Here is a 22,295-nt window from a genome sequence, read left to right on the forward strand (position 1 = left end):
GTGGGAAGGTGTGATGGTGATAGAATTGGTGTTTGAATATTACATGTAATCAAATATTATAAAACAAATATTTTTTAAAAAAAAGATGAAATGCTCCACCTCTGAGCTACATGCCCAGCCCACTCGCTCTTTATGAAAATATCCATAAAATGCTATTAATTTTTCTCAATGGATATATTATATCTATGAAGTTTAACATATGTTTTTATTCCTTAGATCAATTCATACAATAAGTTATCTTAATAGGGTTCATAATCTTTCATTCCTGAAATGAACCCATTTTGATCTATTGCTCCTTTAATGAGCTGTTGGATTCTTTCTGCTAATAATTTTCTGAAGAGTTTTGTACTGATAGTCATGAATAAAATTGGGGATTGTCTTTCTCTTCTGAAATTTTGATCATGCTTACGTAGCAATGATATTCTCACTTTATGAAATTATAAAGTGTGTAACTTTCTGGAAGATCACACTGAATCACACTGAAGTTATGTCTTCATTAATAAGATATTAGACATTGGACAAGGGGACAAGGGCTAAGGACTCAGCTTAAAGATCTAGATCACATACTTTCTATGTAAAAATCCCTGAGCTTACCCCCAGAACTGCATGGTCCCCCAAAATCACCAGGAACAACCCCTGAGTGTCCCCCAAAATCACCAGGAGTAAACCCTGAGTGTCCAGAGCCTCTGAGCACTACTGAGTGTGACACTCACCCAAACACTATTGACAGAATGTAATATATAAATCTGTCTAATGTGTGTGCAGGTAACCACTAATATCTAGAATAGCAACTTAGCAAAAGACACACTTGCAGTATGCAAGGTAGTAAAAGAGCAAAGTGATATAAATCGACAACTTGCAGCGAAAAACTAATAGAAGCTTATTAATCCAAATAAAGGTAAGAAGGTGGTCACGGCATAAGAGATAAGCCAAACACTAAAATAAAAATAGGGTAGAAACTACAAACAACTATATACAACTGTATACACAACATACCAGTAATTATTTTAAAGTTTTGCAAATGGACTACATAAATAAAGCATGAAAACTACCCAGTTGAATTAAAAACAAAGGTTATTTGCAAACAGGGCTGAGTCTAGGCGTGGTGCCAAAGATCAAACCCTAATCAGCAAATGCCCTTACTGACCCGCAGTGGAATCACTCTGACCTAAAACCCATCGGGTAACAGAAGAACAGTAACAGACTGGAAGCAATTGGATGGAGACTCTTTAGCATGCATCCACCAAGTGAAATCACAGAGGGAGCTCTACCAGAAGGTGCAGACTTTAGGCAAGGAAACTTCTAGAAAGATGCATGTCCATGAAAAGATCAAGCCATAGAGGGAGTATCAGATGGCAAAATGAAGCCACCTCAACTTACACCTGACAAAGTCTGTTTGCTTTGGGGTCACACCTGACATTACTCAGGGCTTCCTCCTGGCTCTGTTCAAGGTTCACTCCTGGCAGGCCTCTAGGATCATATGTGGTGCCAGGGATCAAATCCGGCTTGCATGCAAGCAAATGCCCTGCTCACTGTAATATCTCTCTACCTCCATCTCTCTGACCATCATTTGAAGCAAAATTAACAGAATGTAAAGCAGGCAAGCCTTTCTAGAGATGGGCAAATTCACCATCACCGTGGCAAATTAAAATATGTCAGAAAAACCGAATAATGATGAAAAAGTCTGAGAAAAAAAAATCCATGCATTCAGTCCATCTACCTGACACATTTGTTGCACTAAACCCAGCAAAATTCACTCCCCACCCCCCCCCCCCAGTACTATTGGAAGAGTTGCCAAAGTGGCCCTCTCTTGGGCCCTAAAACACGTCGGTATACAATTCAAAGGGCCAAGATGATTCTGCTAATTCTCTGGGATAATTCTGGCTACGCCACAAAAAGAAAAGGAGTTCTTAGGGGATTCTCAATGACTTAAATGCGCGGTAGTGCTAGTGCTTTTTAAATGACTCAAGAAGCAAAGGAAATGTAACACAAATCCCAGGGGAAATCTAGACGTGATCTCATCGCCTTCTGAGAAACTCTGGGATTCCAGGAAATCGAGAGGACCAGAAAAGGAAAAAGTAGCCGGAAAGGCGGGGAAGCCGCGGGGCCGAGGGCTGGATCTTCCCGTCTGGATAGGGCGAAGCTACCGGGGTTCGTAGTGACTCCAAGGCACAGAGAAATCCCAGAGTGTGTCCGAGTCCCGGGCGTCGTGGTTCCACGAGAACACCGTTTCTGCACCGAGCCACTGAGCCTGGGCCAGGAGTCCGACTGCAGCCCCTGGTTAGTGTCCCTCCCTGCAAGGACGCCTAGGGAAACGATGCCTGGGACCCCAGCTCAGCTCCCTGGAGGATGGCCACAGCTCCTTGCTTGCCAAGCCTGGCCCTCCTTGTAGGAGCACTCTCCCCACTGCTGCCAGCCGGAGACCCTGGAGAGCTCCGTTCCCGCTGAATGGGGGGTCTTTGCTCTGAACACTGTCCTCTGCTGTAGACATCCGCCACCACAGACCCTCTCCAACCTCCCTCTAGGACCCTTCCGAAGAGCTGCTCATGCCCCTAAACTCTGGTCCACAAGCTGTTCTTCAGCCGTCTAACACCTTCAGGCAGGTCCACTGAGCCCGTTAGGAGGTCACCAAGGCAGGAGACCACTGTTGTCAATCTTTCAAAACCTCCTGAAGGGCAACCCATCCTCAAAACCACCGGAAACCATTGGTTGACCCACACCTGGCTAGTACTGCTTGGTTTTGCCTGGTCTCCGGGCTTTGCTGGAGACTTAAGATAACAGGTGGGCCCCCAAATTCCATTCTGACTTTCAAGAGAACTGCGTGCCCCTCCCCTCTGAACTGATGTCAGTCTCAGAGAGTGGAGAAGAGAGGGTTTTAAAAACAGGGATGTTGAATGGTTAATTGGTTCATCACAGCGCCAGAGACATAGTACAGGGAATCAGGCCCTTGCCTTGCATGCCACAGACCCCCGTTCGATTCCTGGCACCTCCACCGGGTCCACTGAGCACAAAGCCAGGTGTGATTCCTGAACACAGAACCAGGAGTATGAACATGTGTGGACCCAAAATCCAGAAACAAATAAATTTCTATTTCCTTTATCCAAAAGCTTGTGATTGTTTTTTTAACTGAGGGCAGAGGCCTGGGAACCTTCCCTGTGGCCTCAGTGAGCCAAACTGAGGTCACATGAGCCTGAGGATGCGGGGCTGGGAGGCCCTGAGCTGCCCGGGATCCTCTGGCCATTCTGTCCTTGCTGCTTAGCCTCGAGCCGGCACCAGCTCTGCTTGGTAGACCACGTGGGGATGGAGATTGAACCTGGTGCAGCCACAGATAACGCATGTGCCTTCACCCTGCAACAAAAGCCTAGGATTTTTTTTTTTTTTTGCTTTTTGGGCCACACCCGGCAATGCACAGGGGTTACTCCTGGCTCATGCACTCAGGAATTACCCCTGGCAATGTTCGGGGGACCATATGGGATGCTGGGAATCGAACCCGGGTCGGCCGCATGCAAGGCAAATGCCCTACCCACTGTGCTATCGCTCCAGCCCCCAAAAGTTTAGGATTGAAGAACTCCAACAGAAAGTCCAGAATACTTTTTTTTGTGACTTCCAGACCACAGAGGGGAGTTTCCTGTTTAACTCCAAGCACATGTGCCTGTAGCTCCGCTTAGGCGAATTCCCCCTGTTGTAGCGCCATCGGCCTCCCAGGAGTCATCATAATGGAATTTTTTAAAAAATAATACTTATTTTTAGAAATAGCTCATAATGACAGAACAAATCAGAGCCGAGTTGCTATTGCCAAAGGGTTCCAGGTTTTGTTCTTCACGATGCCCATGTGCCCTCCTGCCTCTTTATGAAGCCCCGAATAAATAGCTAAAATAAAATAGCTGAATACATAAATAAATAAGAATAGCTTCTCCTCATACACTCACTGCCACTCAGTTTGCCTAACTCTGGAGAACTTTTCATTTTCTAAGACACGAGGATGGTTTCAAGGAAGCATGTACAATTGGAAAGTGTTTTACTTTGTAGTTAATGACTCAGGAAAAGGCACATCTTTTCCATTTTTTAAATTTCCATTTCCATTTCCTTTATTGTTTCCTCTTGCCAGAATTAACTGAGCAAGAGAGGATTACCTTTTGCTCTTAGGATTCCTATAAAAATGAGTTTCTGTTTCCAGAACTCCTATATGTATTTCACTCTTCACCCAGAGCTACGTGTTGTCTGAAAGGGTTAAATATCAATTATAACCGAAAATGAAAGTGAAAAGGAAATGTGCGTGTGTTCTATCAGAAAAAAAAAACACCCGCTTAGGTTTCTAAATCGCTGTTGCCTTATTGTGTTTAGTTTTTAAAATGAGTTTGATTTCCTATATCTTCAAATATTTTTCTGAAATTTCAGAGTTGATCAAAAGCCCTCCCATGTATTTTTACTTTCCAATATACTTCTATGAGTAAACTCATCAAATCTGCTATGTATTCTTAAATAGCCCAGTTCTTTTTAGAGTAATCCAAGGACAGAAGAAAGTGAGTGCCCAATTCCTTCCTCTTCTTTGTCCACAGAATATGCACACTCCGGCCCTAGGCCCAAACCTCCCCCACCACCTGTTTCTGTAAATAAAGTTTTGCGCAAACAGAGGCAAACCTGATCATATCTGCAGCTTTCAAGCAATCCAGGCCGAATCCTGTAGCTGAGGTGAGATTATTTGAGAGCCCCAAAGATTTATTATTTCTCTTTCCAAGGAAGAACTGTATCATTTCTATGCTACGCAGTAATCTCTGTCCCCAGCTTTAAAATTCATTTCTATGACAACCGTCATTTTTCCTTCCTTAGACAAGATGCTCATTTTTAAAAATTCCGAGGCCATGCAGCTTGACCTGGTCTGCCTCCTCTGCATTATTACCAATCACATGATTCCACAGAAAGCTCCTGAGCACTGAAACATTCTTAGATACATACTTACTTACATGTCCTCCAGCGGGTCCGTGTGCAGCGTAATCCAACGTTCATGTGTCACCAAAATGGTACGTGATGGGCAACCGTTTCAGACAGCCGGAGGGCCACACGTGAAAATGGGTTCTGTGGGAGTCACAGGTAGATAAAAAGAATAATAATTAGTGACTAATTCTCCTCTCCTTGGACTTAGGACAGCGTCACTCACATCATTCTAGAGGCAGGGAGACGTGTAGCAAAAGCTTCATAAACCAATAAAGCGTGTTTGGGATCAATCTTCGCTAAAAATCTTTGACTTCTCCATGATTTTGCTGGCATCTGTGTAGACTACAGTGACTTCACTTTGAAGAACAAAGCATCCTCATAGCTCACTGAAAGTACAACCTTTCACTGAATTCCCTCGTCAATTTTTATCACCATTGTCATACAAAACAACACAAAGAAAGGGCATTTCAGATGTACTGTGTAGAGCTGTGTCCAACTGCAGGTGGAAAGCAGGTTCTGAGTCCTAAGAGGGAAGGGCCAGGTCCCCACTCGGCACTCAGGAGTAAAACACAGCACGGAAACATCATGTCCTCAAAAGGGTTCTGGGAAAGCCAACAGATCATCAGAAAACCTTTCATATTTTTCCTGTTTTTTTTTTTTTTTTTTTTTTTATGAAAGGTGATCAGGGGTCCTGGGATGTGACTCAGTTGTAGAATAAATACACACCTCACATGTGTGGGAAGCCCTTGTTCATTCCCAATCACCATAAAACAAATGATCAATATGTTCTTGAAGGGGTCCTGTCCAGCGTTTCAGGGATTACTGCTGGTTCAGTGCACAGCGTGGGGTGGGGGCGTGCTTCTTTCAGTGGTGCCTGGGGGACAAAAAGGTGAACAAAACCCGGCTTCCTGCTTCCACAGGAGTCCTCTTCCTGTCCTTACACCTCTTTAAAAAGTGAAGCAGCCAGTAGCCTAAGTCCTATTTTGTAAAATAAATTAGAAGACCACTTACTAAAAGTTCAGTATGGTCCATAAGTAAGGGATATTAATATCAATAATACAAAGAGGGGCCGGAGCGATAGCACAGCGGGTAGGGCGTTTGCCTTGCACGCGGCCGACCCGGGTTCGATCCCTGGCATCCCATATGGTCCCCCAAGCACTGCCAGGAGTAATTCCTGAGTGCAAAGCCAGGAGTAACCCCTGAGCATCGCTGGGTGTGACCCAAAAAGCAAAAAAATAATAATAATAATACAAAGAAAGTTAACTTTATAATCTTACTTCAGACTATAAGTGATTTAGTGAAAGTTTAATATAATTGAAAGTCCAAACAGACTATCAATATCCCTTTCATAGTTTAGAACATTGGCTCAAAATGTCCCACGGTCAGGATTCAGAGGAGGTGTTCTAGTTGCTGGTCTCAATCCTTAAGTTGCTCACCAAATAGCAAAGAGAAAAATAGCTGGGCACTTCATTCACAGAAGAATGAAGGCATTTTCATGTGAAAACAAGTTTGTTTTGATTGGTTCTATGAGCATGAAGAAGACAGGTCACTTCGAAAGCCTTCCGTGATGGGGCCCAAGTGATACTACAGTGGGAACGGCATTTGCCTTGCCGGTGGCCAGCCAGGGTTCAATGATGCCCAAACCACAGAGGGTCTCCTGAGAACTGGGGGCGATCCCTTACTCGGAAGTAATCCCTGAGCACAGACAGACAGATGCAGCCAAAAAGCAAAGCGTCAGTGAGACGACTTTGGAGCGCCATTGAAAAGTAGCCACTTGAACAAAGGAAAGACTTACTTGGAGATGCTCGGAATTCAAAACAATGGGCCGCTGAGAGATGCCACTTTGAATGAGGCTTCACACTTGAAATTGGTGAGTAGCATCCCATCCGGGAATAAAGAAGCACGAGGGGTCAGGGAAGTAGATGTAAGGGCCTGATCACACACTTTGTAAGCAGGGAGTCCTGGGTTCTACTGCAACTGTATGGAACCTTGAGCAGGACTGGAAGCCACCCTTGAGAAAGAAGCCAGGAAGAGCTCCGGCAACACCAGGCCTGGCCCCTACATTCTATTTTATTTTTGAGGCTTGGGGACCACACCCAGCTCTGCTCAGGGCTCACTCCAGGTTCTGTGCTCGGGGATGACTCCTGGTTGTGCTTGGGGGACCGTGCAGGGAGCTGGGGTTGAAGAAGCTTCAGCTGTGTCACGGCAGGGGCCGGGACCCTACACATCTCTCCTGCTCCAAACTGCCCCATATCCTACAGAGAGTCTTGGAGCAATGTCCAGATCCCTGTTCCAGGCTAACTCAGGAGAGAAGCCCCGTTTCAACCATCTGCAACCACCTCCACCCTCCTTGCCCCAGAGACAAGGGGCTGCAGTATCAGGAGGAGAAGAGAAAGGTGACGGCTGGATCACCATGTATTTGCACATGTTCTGTGTTACTGATGCATAGCTTTTAGCTCTAAAAATATACATAGGGGCTGGAGCGATAGCACAGCAGGTAGGGTGTTTGCCTTGCATGCGGCCAACCCGGGTTTGATTCCCAGCATCCCACATGGTCCCCTGAGTACTGCCAAGAGTAATTCCTGAGTGCATGAGCCAGGAGTAACCCCTGTCCTGTGAATCACCAGGTGTGACCCAAAAAGCAAAATAGATAAATAAATAAAATGAAAATATACATAGAAAGGTATTTTGGTAACTTCAAACATTTGTTGTTAAAGACCAAAAAAGTCAAGGATGTTTTTATCTGGTGGGGAGGAGGGTTTGGAGCACGTGAAGCAGTGCTCAGGGCTTACTCTAGGCTCTGTGCTCAGGAATAGCTCCTGGCAGTACTCAGGGAACCGTATTTCAGGATTGGCCAAGTGAAGGCAAAGACCGTATATTCTCTCTCCAGACCCGAAGGATCTGTTTAAAAGGATGTGTTTAAAATGTTCTTCCTTTGAATTCTTCAGGTATTCATACAAAAAAAGATCTATAAAGAATTATACTCCATCATAAAAATCAGCCAATCATTACTAAACAATTTTCCGGTACAGCCACTATAGATAATTGTTTAACTATTAAAGTGGATGTTGAGATTTATAACACCCGTAATGGCACCATCTCCACCTGATTGCTTGGCACTGCAGTGGAACCCATACCTCATCTCTTGCAGCCTCAAATACCATAAGACAATTTATAATGATGCACATTTCTTATTACCTGCTGATAATAACCTATCAGTGAAAACGACACATAATTACATAGCCCATCTCCCGCTGGCAAATACGCAGATTCAAACATTTTTATTACTTCTTGCCAATCCCTTGCAAAAGTGAAGACGCACGATTTCCACAAGCCTCAGAAATAACACAATTAAGTACAAAGTGTGAGGCAAAGCTGATCTTTCATTAAGCATCGATGCACTCTCCATCTACCTATCCATCTGTCCTGTCTCCTGACAATTTCCTTCCCCAAACTGGCCGTCACTCTTCCAATGTTAAATTATTTTATGGATTGGACCTCTGGAATCTCCTATCTAGGCGGCTTGGCTTTTTAGGAAAGCTCTCCCGTGCTTTACCCTGAACATTGGATCTCCGAATCAATATAGAGGCCGCCAACTCGCCCGAGCTATCTCAAAGGTCTTATCACTACAGCATTTCTTTGCTTGGCTCCTTCCTGAAAGTAAACTGAACTGCTCCCAGTCTAAATCTCTTCTTTAGAGGACTGCAGCAAGGAGATGATCTCTGTATCTAGTTTCCTTGGCAACGGGCAGAGTGCTGGGACTCAAGTTTTCATAGGTTTCATGCAGCTCCTGGCCACCCGTCCCAGGACAGGACGGCAGAATCCCCTGCCTTCTCTAGCCCTGCTTCTTACTGAAATCTGCTTCTCCTCCAGGCTGCATGGAGTTCCCACTAACAGGAAGTCACTCTCCCAAGATGAGGGGAACTGAAGAGTTTCTTTCTCTGGCAGGGTGGAGAGTCTCCCACGCAGTGTTCACTGGGGTTAGGGTCCATCCCAGCGATTCTTGGCCTATAAGACCAGACTTTCAGAGCAAAGACCTGGCGATGTGGGGCAGTGGGACTCCAGGATTTGATTTTAACTCTGATTTTTATTGCTCTCTGCTTTCATTTCTCCAAGTTTTCTATCATTTCTTTTACCTTCCTCAACTTTGGGGTCCAAATGAGTCTATCTAGACAAAACCTAACTCCTAACTCTTACCCTAACACCGGGCCAGTTCTGTCTTTGGACACGTCTGTGATCCTTGCAGGTAAGCTCACAACCGGGGTCTCCTACCCTTTGCTTATCTTTGAAATAAGGAGACCGATGTGAGGATCAGATATTCTTTTCAGTAAAGATCACAGGTCGATTATCTCCAGATAACCAAATGCATCCCTGTGATGTTCATCTTCAGAATCATCACAGTTGCCAACAGAGGGGATTCCTATAGCTGAGTCACCCCAAATTTCCAAAGGAGAAACTATGTACAGAGAAACTGAAAGTCTTACCCAAGTTTTATATAAAGAGGTGAAATTGGGGTTTATCCATGAGTCTTGGGGTTGGAACGATAGCATAGCGGGTAGGGCACTTGCCTTGCATGCAACCAAACCGGGTTCAATTCCCAGAATCCCATATGGTCCCCTGAGCACCGCCAGGAGTAGTTCCTGAATGTATGATCCAGGAATAACCCCTGTGAACTGCCGGGTGTGACCCGAAGAGCATAAATAAATAAATAAATAAATAAATAAATAAATAAATAAATAAATAAATAAATAAAATATTATTTTATTATATTATGTGTTCAACCTTATTATCAAAATGCTGCTACAATGCAATTCACTCCCTTTTTTTTATACAGATATCTGTGGACCTACCAAAGGATATATGTCACCCTCACTGTAACTCGTGGTATCCCAGTGAACATTAGACAAGTTGGAAGACAAAAGCTTCACTGGCTTCTGTACACCAGGGCCAATACCTCACTTTGGGTTTTGAACTGGGATTCGGGGATCATTGCATAGTGTTGATTACTGGAAAACATCAGCATCACTTTACATAACTACTCTTTCTTGGATCCATCCAATAAAAAAGGGAAGAGAAACAAATTGTCGGCAATTCCAAGTTAAAGAACCAGCAAGGAAAATCAGTTCGGTCTACGGAAATTCAGGGAAATTTTAGAGCAACAGGGGAGATGCAGAATGTCAATCCATGCTGAAGAACTGATACATATCTATAAAATCTCTTAAGAAAAGCAAAGGGAATTGGCTAAAAAAGAGCTGGACAGAATCAGGAGTCAGAGATGGAGGATGAGATAAGGTGGAAGTTTCCATCTGCTGCTTCCTCCCTCATCTTCCTTGGAGGCAGGGCTGAGAGATGCTCAGCCCAGCACTGCAGGTATGATGCTCACTAGAGCTTTGGAGCAGCTGTCATTCATTCGTTCCTTGGAGGATCCCCTCTCTTCCTACCGAGTTCTCATCTAGGAGTTTGATAATAAATAAATAAATAAATAAATAAATAAATAAATAAAGACAGACTTTTTTTTGCATCTTTGAAAATTACATGGCTATCCTCTGCACCCCATGCCCTTCATTAATCTTCAAATAAACGATAATTAGTAGTGGCCCATATTCCTGGTGGGGAGCTTATATTGTGTTTTTCCCCGGCATATGATGTTAGCTAGATTTTTATTTAGCATTGAAAAATTAATGGGATTTTTTTGTCTGACCATCATGCAAAACTCATTTATTATGTTTCAATATTTTGCGAATTTTCATAAAAATGGAATGAGCTTCCAGTGCGCAGCCTGGAAAGCAGTGAGGCGGGGTCTGGGAGTATTGCATGCGCTCCAGTGCTTCGCATCACAGCTGACAGTGAACGTTAGTTATGAAAGGGGTCACTGAATTGGGTTAAAGGCCCAGGAGCGTGTTCTGAGGCTAGGACACGTGGTTTGCATGCAGAAGGCTTGGTTCATTAGGTTAGGGTTAGGGTAAAATGAAAGACCTGCCTCAACCTCTGGTACCACATAACTTCTAGTAGATGGCTGGGTATAGCCAGAGGCCCCCGAGGCCCCTGGTTACCACTGGGGGGAAAGGAAGACAGATCCTGGTGGGTCCCAGAACTGCAGGACCCAAGTCTCCTCAGGCCCTAGCATCGAACCACTGGCCAGTGCTTGCTGCCATTGCTGAGACCACAGCTGAGAAGTCATAGACCCCCCACATCCCTACCCCCATAAAAAAAGAAAGAAAGCTACCAATGAGTCTTGGAGACTTCAGAAATCATACCCAGACAAAACAGTACCACAGAGACCTCTCGGTCAAGTATGTGAGAGAGAAGAGAAGGGGACAAGGCAGAGATGTTGGATGAAGTTGTGTATTCCCAAAGAGGGAGGGCATAACAAGGAAAGAAAGCAAGGCAGCTGGGAGCAGCGAGGGGCAGAGCTCAGTGTGCTGGATAGCTCAGTTCTGCAAAGACTTACAGGCATTGCTCCATTGGGTAATAAGTTCCCCAAGGGAATGGTGTCTGGTTCTTCTTTATATCTTTTTTTGTTGCTTGTTTGGCTTATTTGGACCACACCCTGCATGCTCAGGGGTTACTCCTGGCTCTACACTCAGGCAGGATTAGAATCAGACACCATATGGGATGTCTGGGATTGAACCCACATTGGCCACACACAAGGCAAATGCCCTATTCACTGTTCTATTGCTCTGGGTCCCTTCTTTTATCCTTCCCAGCTCCTGACAGAAAGCCAGGCCCAGGGAAATGCTATGGTTTGAGTTCCTTATGAGCCTGCCTGGATTTGGAAGCCAACAAGTTAGCAACTGCAGAGGATGAAAGCAAAATGCACCTTGAATTAAGAAAGTGTGGAGAAGAGAAACAACTCAGTATCAAATCAAATAAACCACCAGCAGCAGACCCTCTGCTCCTAAAGACTATGATCCAAGAGGTCTTCTAACCCAATTTGGCACCCAGAATGGCTTCTTACAGCAATGCATCTAGACTGTGAGCTGTACTACGACTGTGTGCCGCCCGGGGAGGGATTTTCCCTCTCCACCCTGTTTTTCTGCATGGAAAATGGCGGCAGTGGCATCATCCACATGGCGAGAGCCACCCCCTAAGAGTTGCACCCAGAGGTAGGAACTTTGCAATGCTGTGGCTCATAGACAGTCATGGGAAGGGGGCGGTATCTGCACACCCTCGGCCCAGATAAGATCCGGAGCTGCTGCTTGCGAAATAGAGCTTCTGCTCTTAAAGACTATGATCCAAGAGGTCTTCTAACCCATTTTGGCACCCAGAGCGGCTTCTTACAGCAATGCATCTAGACTGTGAACTGAACTAAAATATCAGAAATCCAAAACCGAGCTCATAGAATCTTCATTCTCAGCAATGAAAAGAAATTCTTAAATGATACCTTTTCAACAGGCCTGATTCTTAGGGGAAGATTCCAAACAATAATTGTAAGTTTCCTATTGAAATATTGAATGTATTCAAAGTATAGAGAATAAAATGAAGATCATTACCTACTTAGGTGGGGGCTGGGTGGGAGGGGGGTATACTGGGGTCCTTGGTGGTGGAACATGTGCACAGGTGAAGAGATGGAGTTTCAATCATTATATGACTGAGACTTATACCTGAAAGCTTTGTATTTTTTACAGTGATTCAATATAATAAAATTAAATTAAAGAAAAGAATAAAAAAAATATACCACCAGCAAATATGGTGAGATGTTCCAGGTCAGGCACGAAACAGTGGGAATAAGGATAATGCTTTCTTTACAAGTGTAGAATCCAAGACTACAAATAACCAGCTTTTAAAGTGCCTGACACAGAGAGCTACTGTACATTTTCAAGAGGGTTGTTAACGTCGTAATGATAATATTTGTTCTCTTGGACTCTCCCGAAGATAAACTGCAGATAAATATCCACACTGCTATGACTTTTTCAAAAATTCTTATCATTGTTGTACTTTCAAGTATTTGAAAACACTTTCTTTTCCAAATATTTGGCAAGGAAAATTAAGAAAATGAAAGAATTTCTGCTGGTGAGGGCGTGCCTTATTGCTACTTCCTTTCATTTATTTTATTGTTTACTTTGCGGTTTAGAAAATTATTTCCTCAATAATAAAACTGGCACAAAACTTTAAACAGTTCTATTGGGAGGTTCTAAAAATGACCTAAAGAGCTTGGAAGCATCATCCAAACAAGGAACGTCAGAATCCCACCTGCAGTCTGACCCACACCAGTTCCTCAGGAAACCTGATTTCCCGGCCCAACCCTGACAGCAAGAATAAGTGTCTTAAAGGGTTTGCCAGTGGCTTTGTGACTACTGGTGATTTTATCTAGTTCAACTTCTTTACTCAAAACTTTATCTCATTTGACCTCTCCTCAGCAATCAAGGATGGATAACTGACAACAAAAGTGATATTATTCCAGGTGAGGCAACCATATCTCAGGGCACAGCATTTCCCAAACTCCTACCCTTCCTTCCGATCAGCATCCCACTCTTATCACACTTGCACCCTCTGAATCACGCACCTGAGGAGAGAGGCAATATGAACACCGGCAAGGTCAGAGACTGCAAATACTACAGGTCCTCTTAGGGTAGGGGCTGCTCATCTAAGGAGCGTGAAGGAGGGTGTGCTCAGCATTCTAGGGGTCTGGACAGGAAATAATGCCAGGGAAATTGACAGTGGAGCTCTATGCATTTAAAAGGCAGCTGAGAAGATGTGAGAAGGACAGAGAGTCTCTCTGGTATTTGCAGGGAGCACTGGGAACGTAGGTAAATGAGAAGCCAGAGGTGGTGAGAAGTCAAACATTCTCTTTGGAAGACCCAGAGGCTGGCCAAGCGGTTCCTGCAGACATTCCCAAACATTCATTCATTCAAAGTCTTAACTCAGTAACCCTCACGCTGGCCTTCTTCAGTGACCTGAACCTTCTTTCTCTCAGGCATTTTCCAGAACTCCCTCTTTTTGGAAATCCTGTCCCTAAATACAATCACAATGGGTGCATTGGTATCTCAACCTCTGGAAAAAAAGGGGCCGGGGACACAGTTCAGTTCAGGACAATGAGCTTTCCAAAACCTAAAGCAAGCCTATCTCAGATAGCATGGGATGGGACAGGGGATAATAGGCTATGGCTGACATAGAAGAGCAATTCAAAGACGTTAGATAAACACAGAGCAGGACAGGATGGTGCTGAAATCGGGGAGCTCATGGGAGCTTAGAGATGAGACAGAAGGAGGTGTCGCTTAGAGTCTCACTGATCATTGAAGAAGAATTTGAATCTGGTTTTGAGTTTTGGGCTATGCCCAGAGGTTCTGGGGGGTTACTCCTGGCTTTGTGCTTGCTTGTGTGTATGTGTGGGATGTGTGTGTTGGGGGGGGGGGGGTGGCGTCCTGTGGTTCCTCGGGAGGACTGTGTGCAAAGTATACACTCCAGCCCTTTGCTACCTTTCCAGCTCCAGAATGTAGCTCTTATTGGAAAGAGACAGACGTGTAGGCAATGCAGAGTTCAGAACAGAGGAGTAGTATAACTAAAGTCCCATCCCAAACAGATCACAAAACGTGGAGGACAACCTCCGCCAACAGTTGCCACCTTTGAACTCTTTCCCTCCAGGAACAGCAGGACACAAGACCTCCCAAGAGGCAGGTCAGTGTCCTCTTTCCTGGCCTTGGCAATGGCCATCTGACTTCCTTTTCCCAACAAAGAGAAAGAAAAGTGTCAGTGAGGAATTCTATACCCAGACCTTATGGGTACTGGAAGGCCCTGGTCATCCCTTCCTAGAAGCTGGATGCTTGGAAGGAAGGTGGCAATTGCCATCATGCTATAAGCAAGCTCAGTCTAGCCAAAGTGGAAAACAAAGGGATACAGCCCTGAGCCAGAACCAAGGCCCCAGGCAGATGAACCACCGTCTTGAGCCATCTCAGACAGTTGTCCAGACATCAGATTGAGACCAGCTGAGGCCACAGATGGCCTGAAGTACAGACACATCATTGTACAGTTACTGTCCAAACTTCCTAAACTCAGAACCTCAGACACATCAAATGGTTCCATGCCTACACCAAGAAATTTGGAAAGGAGTTTCTTGTCATAGCAATGAATAACTAATGCATAACGGAAACAAGAACAAGAGGTAGAAGTAGACAGTAAAGTCTGCAAAGGCAGTGATGAAATTATTCCAGGGGCTGTTAGGCAACATAGTCACCAGGAAGAGAGAGAAGAAAGGAAACATAACTGATGAACTTCCAGGCCTGTCTAAGAGGTCTCTGAAAGCACACGGGACGGACTGCAGAAGAGGCAGTGGTAAGAGGCAAGAATTCAACTCAGGGTTTGCTGGTTGGGAACATAAAATTCATTGTCATTCTGTTCTCTCTGGGTCACCAAGAAATCCCAAGGAAGAAGCAGTTGGAGGGCAAAGATCAAATCCAAGGTCTCTGGGTGCAAGGTCCTCTGGGGCCAAAGCTCAAATCAAGTTGGAAGATCCTTCACCCATACGTGGAAGGATTTAAGGTGGCACCAGGGGAGACTCCCAGCAGACAGAAGTACTTCTACAAGCTTCCAGCACCTTCCCTATAGCTCCCGGTCGTGCCAACCAAGGGAAAGAGGAGTTAGAGGGAGTCTTAGAGGGGGAAGGGTTATGTCTCTCTAATGGAGTGAATACACTGAAGTCGAGGAGCCCAAGTTTATAAGAAAACTGTAGCTTAAAACAAAAATCACCAGCAACCAGACAAACAGGGGAATGCTAAATCCTACATTGGCCTAAATCTTAAGGGCAGGAAACGGCCTACTCAGTCATAATAACAAAAGCTAGCTCTTCCCGAAAGGGCAGGAAAAAAAAAAAAAAAACAAGAAGTGGAGCCCAAAGTCCAAGTATAACACTACAAGCCACCGCGTTCAGAACCTAAGGAAGGGTTCTGAGCCTACACCAGGGACATGCTCACCATCCAGAGCAAGGAGGAGCCTGGGACATGTGCCCGGTTGGTTTTCAGCACAACTCTGGACTGACAACGATCCCATGTCCCTCATCTCCCTCCTGTTAAATGCCACTGTCCTTGCTATTGTCCCATCTCTGTCTCGCCACCTGGGGCAAGGAGGAATGGCAGAGGATCTGTCTCTTTAGGTCACAGGTCTCTGCGCTCAAGAAACTGCCTTGGAAATCTCATCCACACCTATAGAGATTTACTTCAGAGAATAGTCTGGTCTGGTGCTATCATGAAATGTGCAGGGGAGGGGGTCTCTGGGAGGTTTCATAACCATGGAAGAAGTCTGACCACACTGAGGAACATGTGGCAGAAGGAAGAACAAGTGAACCATGTGCATAGGTCAGAGTCTCACACACACACACACACACACACACACACACACACACACACACACACAAGCCAAAGAGACACCATGCAGTCAAATCAGTTCAGAATGCAGAATCACACGTGACTATATCGTAAGTCATATGCTAGGTGCTGGGGTGTGTTTTGTGGTTAATTGGGTTAGTTTTAATGCATGCATGGAACATACATGGAAATAGACGGATGGAATCATCTGGCTGCTGGGTAGTTGGGAAGAGTCTGGCGTGAAGAATGCAGCCAGCAGGGCAATGGCAGAGAGGAGCTCTTGGAAGCTCCTGAGTTGTGAGGGGGGCGACAGACCAACCCTGGGCCCAGGGGGAAAGCATGATGGGAAGGCTTTAGACATGGGCCAGGTTGTGAGAAGTTGGGGAAGTTGGGCCACACCTGCTGCTGCTCAAGGCTTACTCCCGGCTCTCTGCTCAGGCTTCACTCCTGTGGTGCTCGGGGGAGCATACGCAGAGCTGAGGATCAAACCCATGTTGACCCAATGCAAAGCAAGTGCCCTACTCTATGTATGGCCTCTCCAGCCCCCCAGGGCTACTTTGGAGGCACAGCTAAATGGATTGGGGTAAAATAAATGTTAACGTAAGATAAAAGAGAAGTTAAAGGTGATTCCAAGGTCCTGTGACTGATGGCTTCTATGGGCAGCAAAAAGAGTAAAACTGCCATCAGATGGGATGGGGCCGAGGGTAAGAAGAGGTAAGAAGCAGTTTGGAGCTAAGAAGGAATCAATCCAGTGAGTCTCGGCTATCCACACAGGCATGTGGAAAGGACCGTGTGGGCTTCGGGATGTTATGCCTGGGGACATAAATGCATGAATCACCAGTATTAAACGTATTTAAGGCTCTAAGACTGCTCGAGAGCATCAAGGGCGTGAGCAGAGAAAGAGCAAAGCCTACGGACTGAACCCTCAAATTCCTTTCTTCTTAGAGGTGGAGTACTGAATTTGGACCTGAGTACTGGGGAGGTCAAAAGCCAAAGCGAGACTCTGGTGCTGTTGAAGGCCTCACAGAAAGACACCAGGAACCAAGCACAGGGTTTGGCCTCGGGACTGCCGATAGTGGGTCTCCAGGCAAGTGACAGAGTTGACAACACAGCTGACTCAAGGCAGAAGAGAGAAACTGCAACCAGAAAAACACAGCTCGTGGCTACAGAGAAATTTGAAGTCAAAAGAGTTTCTGGTTTTGTTTTTTATTTAAATGGGAGAAATTAGGACTTGGCTGCACACTAACGGGCCAGACTCACTAGGGAAAGAAAGATTAAGGGAGGAAAACTGTGTCCTTAGCTAGGAAACAGGACAACAACACTCCAAACACTGAGTGACTGAGCGACTACCACAATGTCTAGCTGTTTCCTTCCTCTCTCCTAGGTTTTTATTCTCTCCCTCAATCCCACCCCAGACTATCATTCCTAAAATGCTAGGTTTTCAAGACAATATTCCGACACTGTTTAAACGGAATTACTCTGTTTTCTGTTTTACATCCATCTGTCCAGTTGACACACCATTGAGTTAAGTCAATACAAGTCCACCAGGGTGAACAGCCCTTGCCGAGGCACCAGGGGAATAGTTCTCATTGCAAATGGTAAGACAGTCACAGGATGAGTCTGCCAGGGTAAGCTGATTAGAGGGAAATGAAGCCCATTTCAAATAAATTCAGGTGTGGACACAAATAACCTTCCCTGAGCAGCTACAGGCTACAGGGGATGGAGTTGGAGGCAGGTGGTAGATTTTTAGAGGCAGACAGAGGGTGACAATGAATAAAAATGTGGAGGAAGTGACTGCAGCTGTGACTAGAAGAGCCGTGCATGTAGAAGAAATGATCTGTGCATGTAGAGGAAGTGGCTGCGCTGAGATTGGAAAAGGAGACCGTCAAGACCATCTGGAACCCACCACCCTGTGCTCTCAGCGGTGTCTCTCTTAAGCCGACCTTCCCGAGCTGGCAGCCTCCCCACAAGTTTTGTTAAGCACAATTAGTCCTAGTGATCCAGATACCAAGGGTAGGTCATGGGGCTAACGTTGAACCAGAGCAAGAGATCTTCCAAGTGGAGAAGAAGCACTCTGGAAAAATCCAGGATTTTCCAGGATATGTATGGACAGAGAGTTCCAAAGGGAACTGGGTCCAAATATACTGCTCCTATACCCTCCTTTTCACCAGAGAAATGCCGGAAACGAGCCGCAGTCCAGCAGATTTCTAGCACATTTTGCATTCCCACTTCCTCTTGCCCTCCGCCCTCCTGACAAAAAGACTCATCTTTCCCCCATTCAGAATTTCCTTCTGTCTTGCCTCGCCAAGCTGCCAAATAAAGGGACATTTGAAATACCAAGTTAAAGAAATCTCTTGTCAAAGTATTATTACCAACCTGACTCCACTTGGCAGTGATGATGGATAGTTCTAATCACATGCCTAAGAAGTACCAAAAGTGAATATGTTATTTGTACTGATAATGTCTGACATCCAGAGCAATTTTAGCAATGAAACTATTGATTTCAATAACAATATCAATGCACATGGTCCTTTCTGTCGGTGAGGAGAAGGCAGAGGGCTCCTTTGTCAACTGTGGAACTGGCACAAGAGACGTGGCACTGCAAGGAAGGCTGTTCGATGCTGAGTCCAATTTCTGACATACCAGAGATTTCCTGAGCCCACCACAGTGTCTCCTGAGCCCAGAGCCAGGGGTGAACCCTGAAAACAGCAGAGTGCGGTTTCCGCCCTCACCCAAAACAAGCAAACAAAAAACCCAACCATATAATGCCTGGTTCAAAAAAGAATGATCTGAGCATTTTACAAGAGTGTGTAGCTTTTACCTCTCAAATGAACTTGGAGTGATATGTGGGGGCAGAAGATCCCTGGGGTGAGCAGGGCCCACCGAGCACCATGGGTGCCTCCAGGAGGGAGCACCAGCCCAGCCCATCACTTTCAGTTTCAATTGCCCTTTTTATTTTTCTTTTGTGACAAAAGTGCCCTGTCACTCTCCTGGCCCCTGTCACTGTCCGCACTTGGAGGAACCTCAGCTCTGGGAAGGGGAAACAATAGGACTGGCTCATACAGACGTTTTTATTTTTAATTTCCTGTAAGTGGTATATACCAGCATATCTCAACTGAGGGCCGCTTGCCCCTGTCACTGGGCCTCCAGGACACTTCGAGAGACCACAGATAACCACAGGTAAACACTGCGCAGATGGGAGGTCACAGCCCAAGACTCAGGGACCAACCAGACTAGAGACAACAGGTATGAGAGACACCCGCCACCCCCACCGCAGGATACAAAGTTGAAGGGCACCACTCCTCTACACCATCCTTAATTTTGGTCCCCTCCAAAAGGGGCTGCTCCAGACACCACCTGACTCTGTAGGATGAAGCCCTGGGAAAAAGGGCACCAGCTTTGGGAGAGGGTTGCAGTGGTGAGCGCTGCCTCCCAGAGACGGGACTGCCCCTCGGGTCCCTGCCCCACCTGCTAGAGGCATGCCATGCCGGGGTGGCACTGCTGTTGGGGTCCCTGGCACCGCAGCCCCACGAGATCTTGGGCAGGTGTGTGCAAGCATCCCAACTAAGAGTTTGCAAGCCAACACCGCCTCTGAGGGTGGGATCCCCCTGGAGGGTGGGCAGGCAGGCCTGGAAGCTCACCTTTGGTCCCCAGGTACAAACCCGGCACCAGGATAGCCCTGTGCTGAAATGAGGGCAAAGAGACTCTTGCTCCCTCCTTTGGATTCCAGCACTGACTGCCTCTTAAAAATGGTCACCATCTGACCCAACAAACGCAAAGAAACCAACAGTTTGACAGGTATGTGATTGATTATCACTAACTAGTAGAAGTCACTATGAGACAGTAATGAGCACATACCACGATGAGCTAAAGATCACTATCGTTCTCTAATTGTCCCTCAGGAATAGTTCCCTGCCAATGATCCATTCATCCAATAAGAAGTGCGGTAAGAACTGGATGTTCAACCTCAGTCAGCCCCCAGAGTAATCTCGTAGAGTGATCTGTGAATAAATTAATACTGAACTGGAGGAGTTGGCTTCTTGCCAACACTCAGACCAAAACCTCCAGAAAAAGGGGCTTCCCAAGTAATCAGCTACACGATCTTTATTGAAGTAATAGAAAAGTCTTCTGCTCCAGTTCCCCCATGAATCATAGCCTTCTATTTGGATTGATGAGCTGACAGTGGGTAGAGCTGTACAGACACCAAGGACAGTAGGCCACATTTGCCTGTTTTCTGTCAACACAATCAGTCAATGGACAAAAATGGATGTAAATCAGACAAATGCTTTCATTTAGGAGTATAAAAGACATTCTTCTAATGAGCCAAAGACCCCTGGAGACAGTCTTGTGAATGTTATTTGGTCTTAAGGATCAAAACATACCATGAAAATGTCAGTCTCCAAACACCATCCACTCGTTTAGAATGAATATTCTAGGCTGCAGCTATAACTCAATAGGTCGGAGTGCGTGACTTGCTGTGGGGGCCTGAGTTTGCTTCCCAGTATCACACGGTCCCCTGAACACGACCACATGTGGCACCTCCTCCAAACTAAACTAAGCTGAACTAACATTCTAACACTTGCAATGCTGGGGCTGGAGTGATAGCACAGCGGGTAGGGCGTTTGCCTTGCACGTGGTCGATCCTGGTTGGATCCCCAGCATCCCATATAGTCCCCTGAGCACATCCAGGAGTAATTCCTGAGTGTAGAGCCAGGAGTAACCCCTATCCATCACTGGTATGACCCAAAAAGCAAAAAAATAATAAAAAATAACAAAAAGTATAACACCTGCAATACTGCATTAAAATGCAATATCGGTGTTACTGTTGTTATGAGGCCAATATTTTTTGGAAAACAATGTTCTCCATAAATATCCATGATTTTGTATCTGTCCAGATTAAACGATGTGGAAAATATCTGCATACACATACCTGCCTCCAGATACAAAAGGTGTGCAAATAATGTTGCTGAATTGAATGGGATTAGAGTCTCCCTACAATTCTCCCTACAATGAATAAATTCAAACAAAACATCCTTTCACATAATGCAATGCAAAGGAATTCTACATATACTGAGATAATAAAGTAGCACATAATTAAACACAGTTAATTAGTAAAAGTCACTATTACTTCACAGCTCTTCCACTTTTTAGATCTGTAACTTTGGGAAAGCTACTAACCTGTTCTTAAATTTCGGTTTCTTCCGCTACAACTAACAGTCCTTATGACTACAGGAATTTATGACAGACATATCTGGAATAAAATCCAGTACAGAACTCAATGGGTGTTAGCTGTAATTCATACCAATTCCTGTAATCCACTCAACTGGTGCTAATGGCTCTGTGTTATTATTAGCTAATTTTCAAAATCACACTTACATAATAAGTCAACTCCAAGAAAGCAAGAATGGAAAGGTTTTCAAAGGCAGGCAGGCAGGCAGGCAGACAGCCAGGCAAAACGGGAGGGAAGGAAGTTGGAGTGTGTGTTTTGCAGGGGCGGGGGGGGGGGCGCGGGGAGGATAATGAAAATAGTAAAATTGCCATTAGCCTCATACCCATTTAAAAAGTAGATTAAAATTGGGATTATTTCCCTTCAAATATCAAATTAAGTCACATTGTTGTGCTTTGTCAAGTTTTTCTACAAGAAAGAAAAATTAAAAACCAAAACTGAGCAGAACTTAAGCAAAAGTGTCAAGGCTGTATGTACTTCCAGTTTCGAAAATCCTTCCATTAATTTTCAAACTGAACTTCCCAAAACTTTAAATCACTGACCCTCAGCCCCAATATTGCAAAGTAGCTTGTAGACAGCCATATCATTGACCACACTCTGTGCTGTGATGCTGACACCTATATGCACACATATATTTGTATGTACATGCACATTATTTCAGGAACTAAAACAAAACGCCAAGTTGCTCTACTTCAACCTGCCAGTAATCGTGGAAACCCTGCGGAAAATCCCTCAGGGTTTCACCAGGGCTTCACCGGAGCTTTCCAACAGGCTGAGAGCAGCAGGTGGGACAGTATGTCAACAGCGTGGGTGACAGTCCCCGCCCACCAAAG

Source organism: Sorex araneus, chromosome 7 (assembly GCF_027595985.1).
Source record: "Sorex araneus isolate mSorAra2 chromosome 7, mSorAra2.pri, whole genome shotgun sequence".
Classification (NCBI taxonomy): Eukaryota; Metazoa; Chordata; class Mammalia; order Eulipotyphla; family Soricidae; genus Sorex; species Sorex araneus.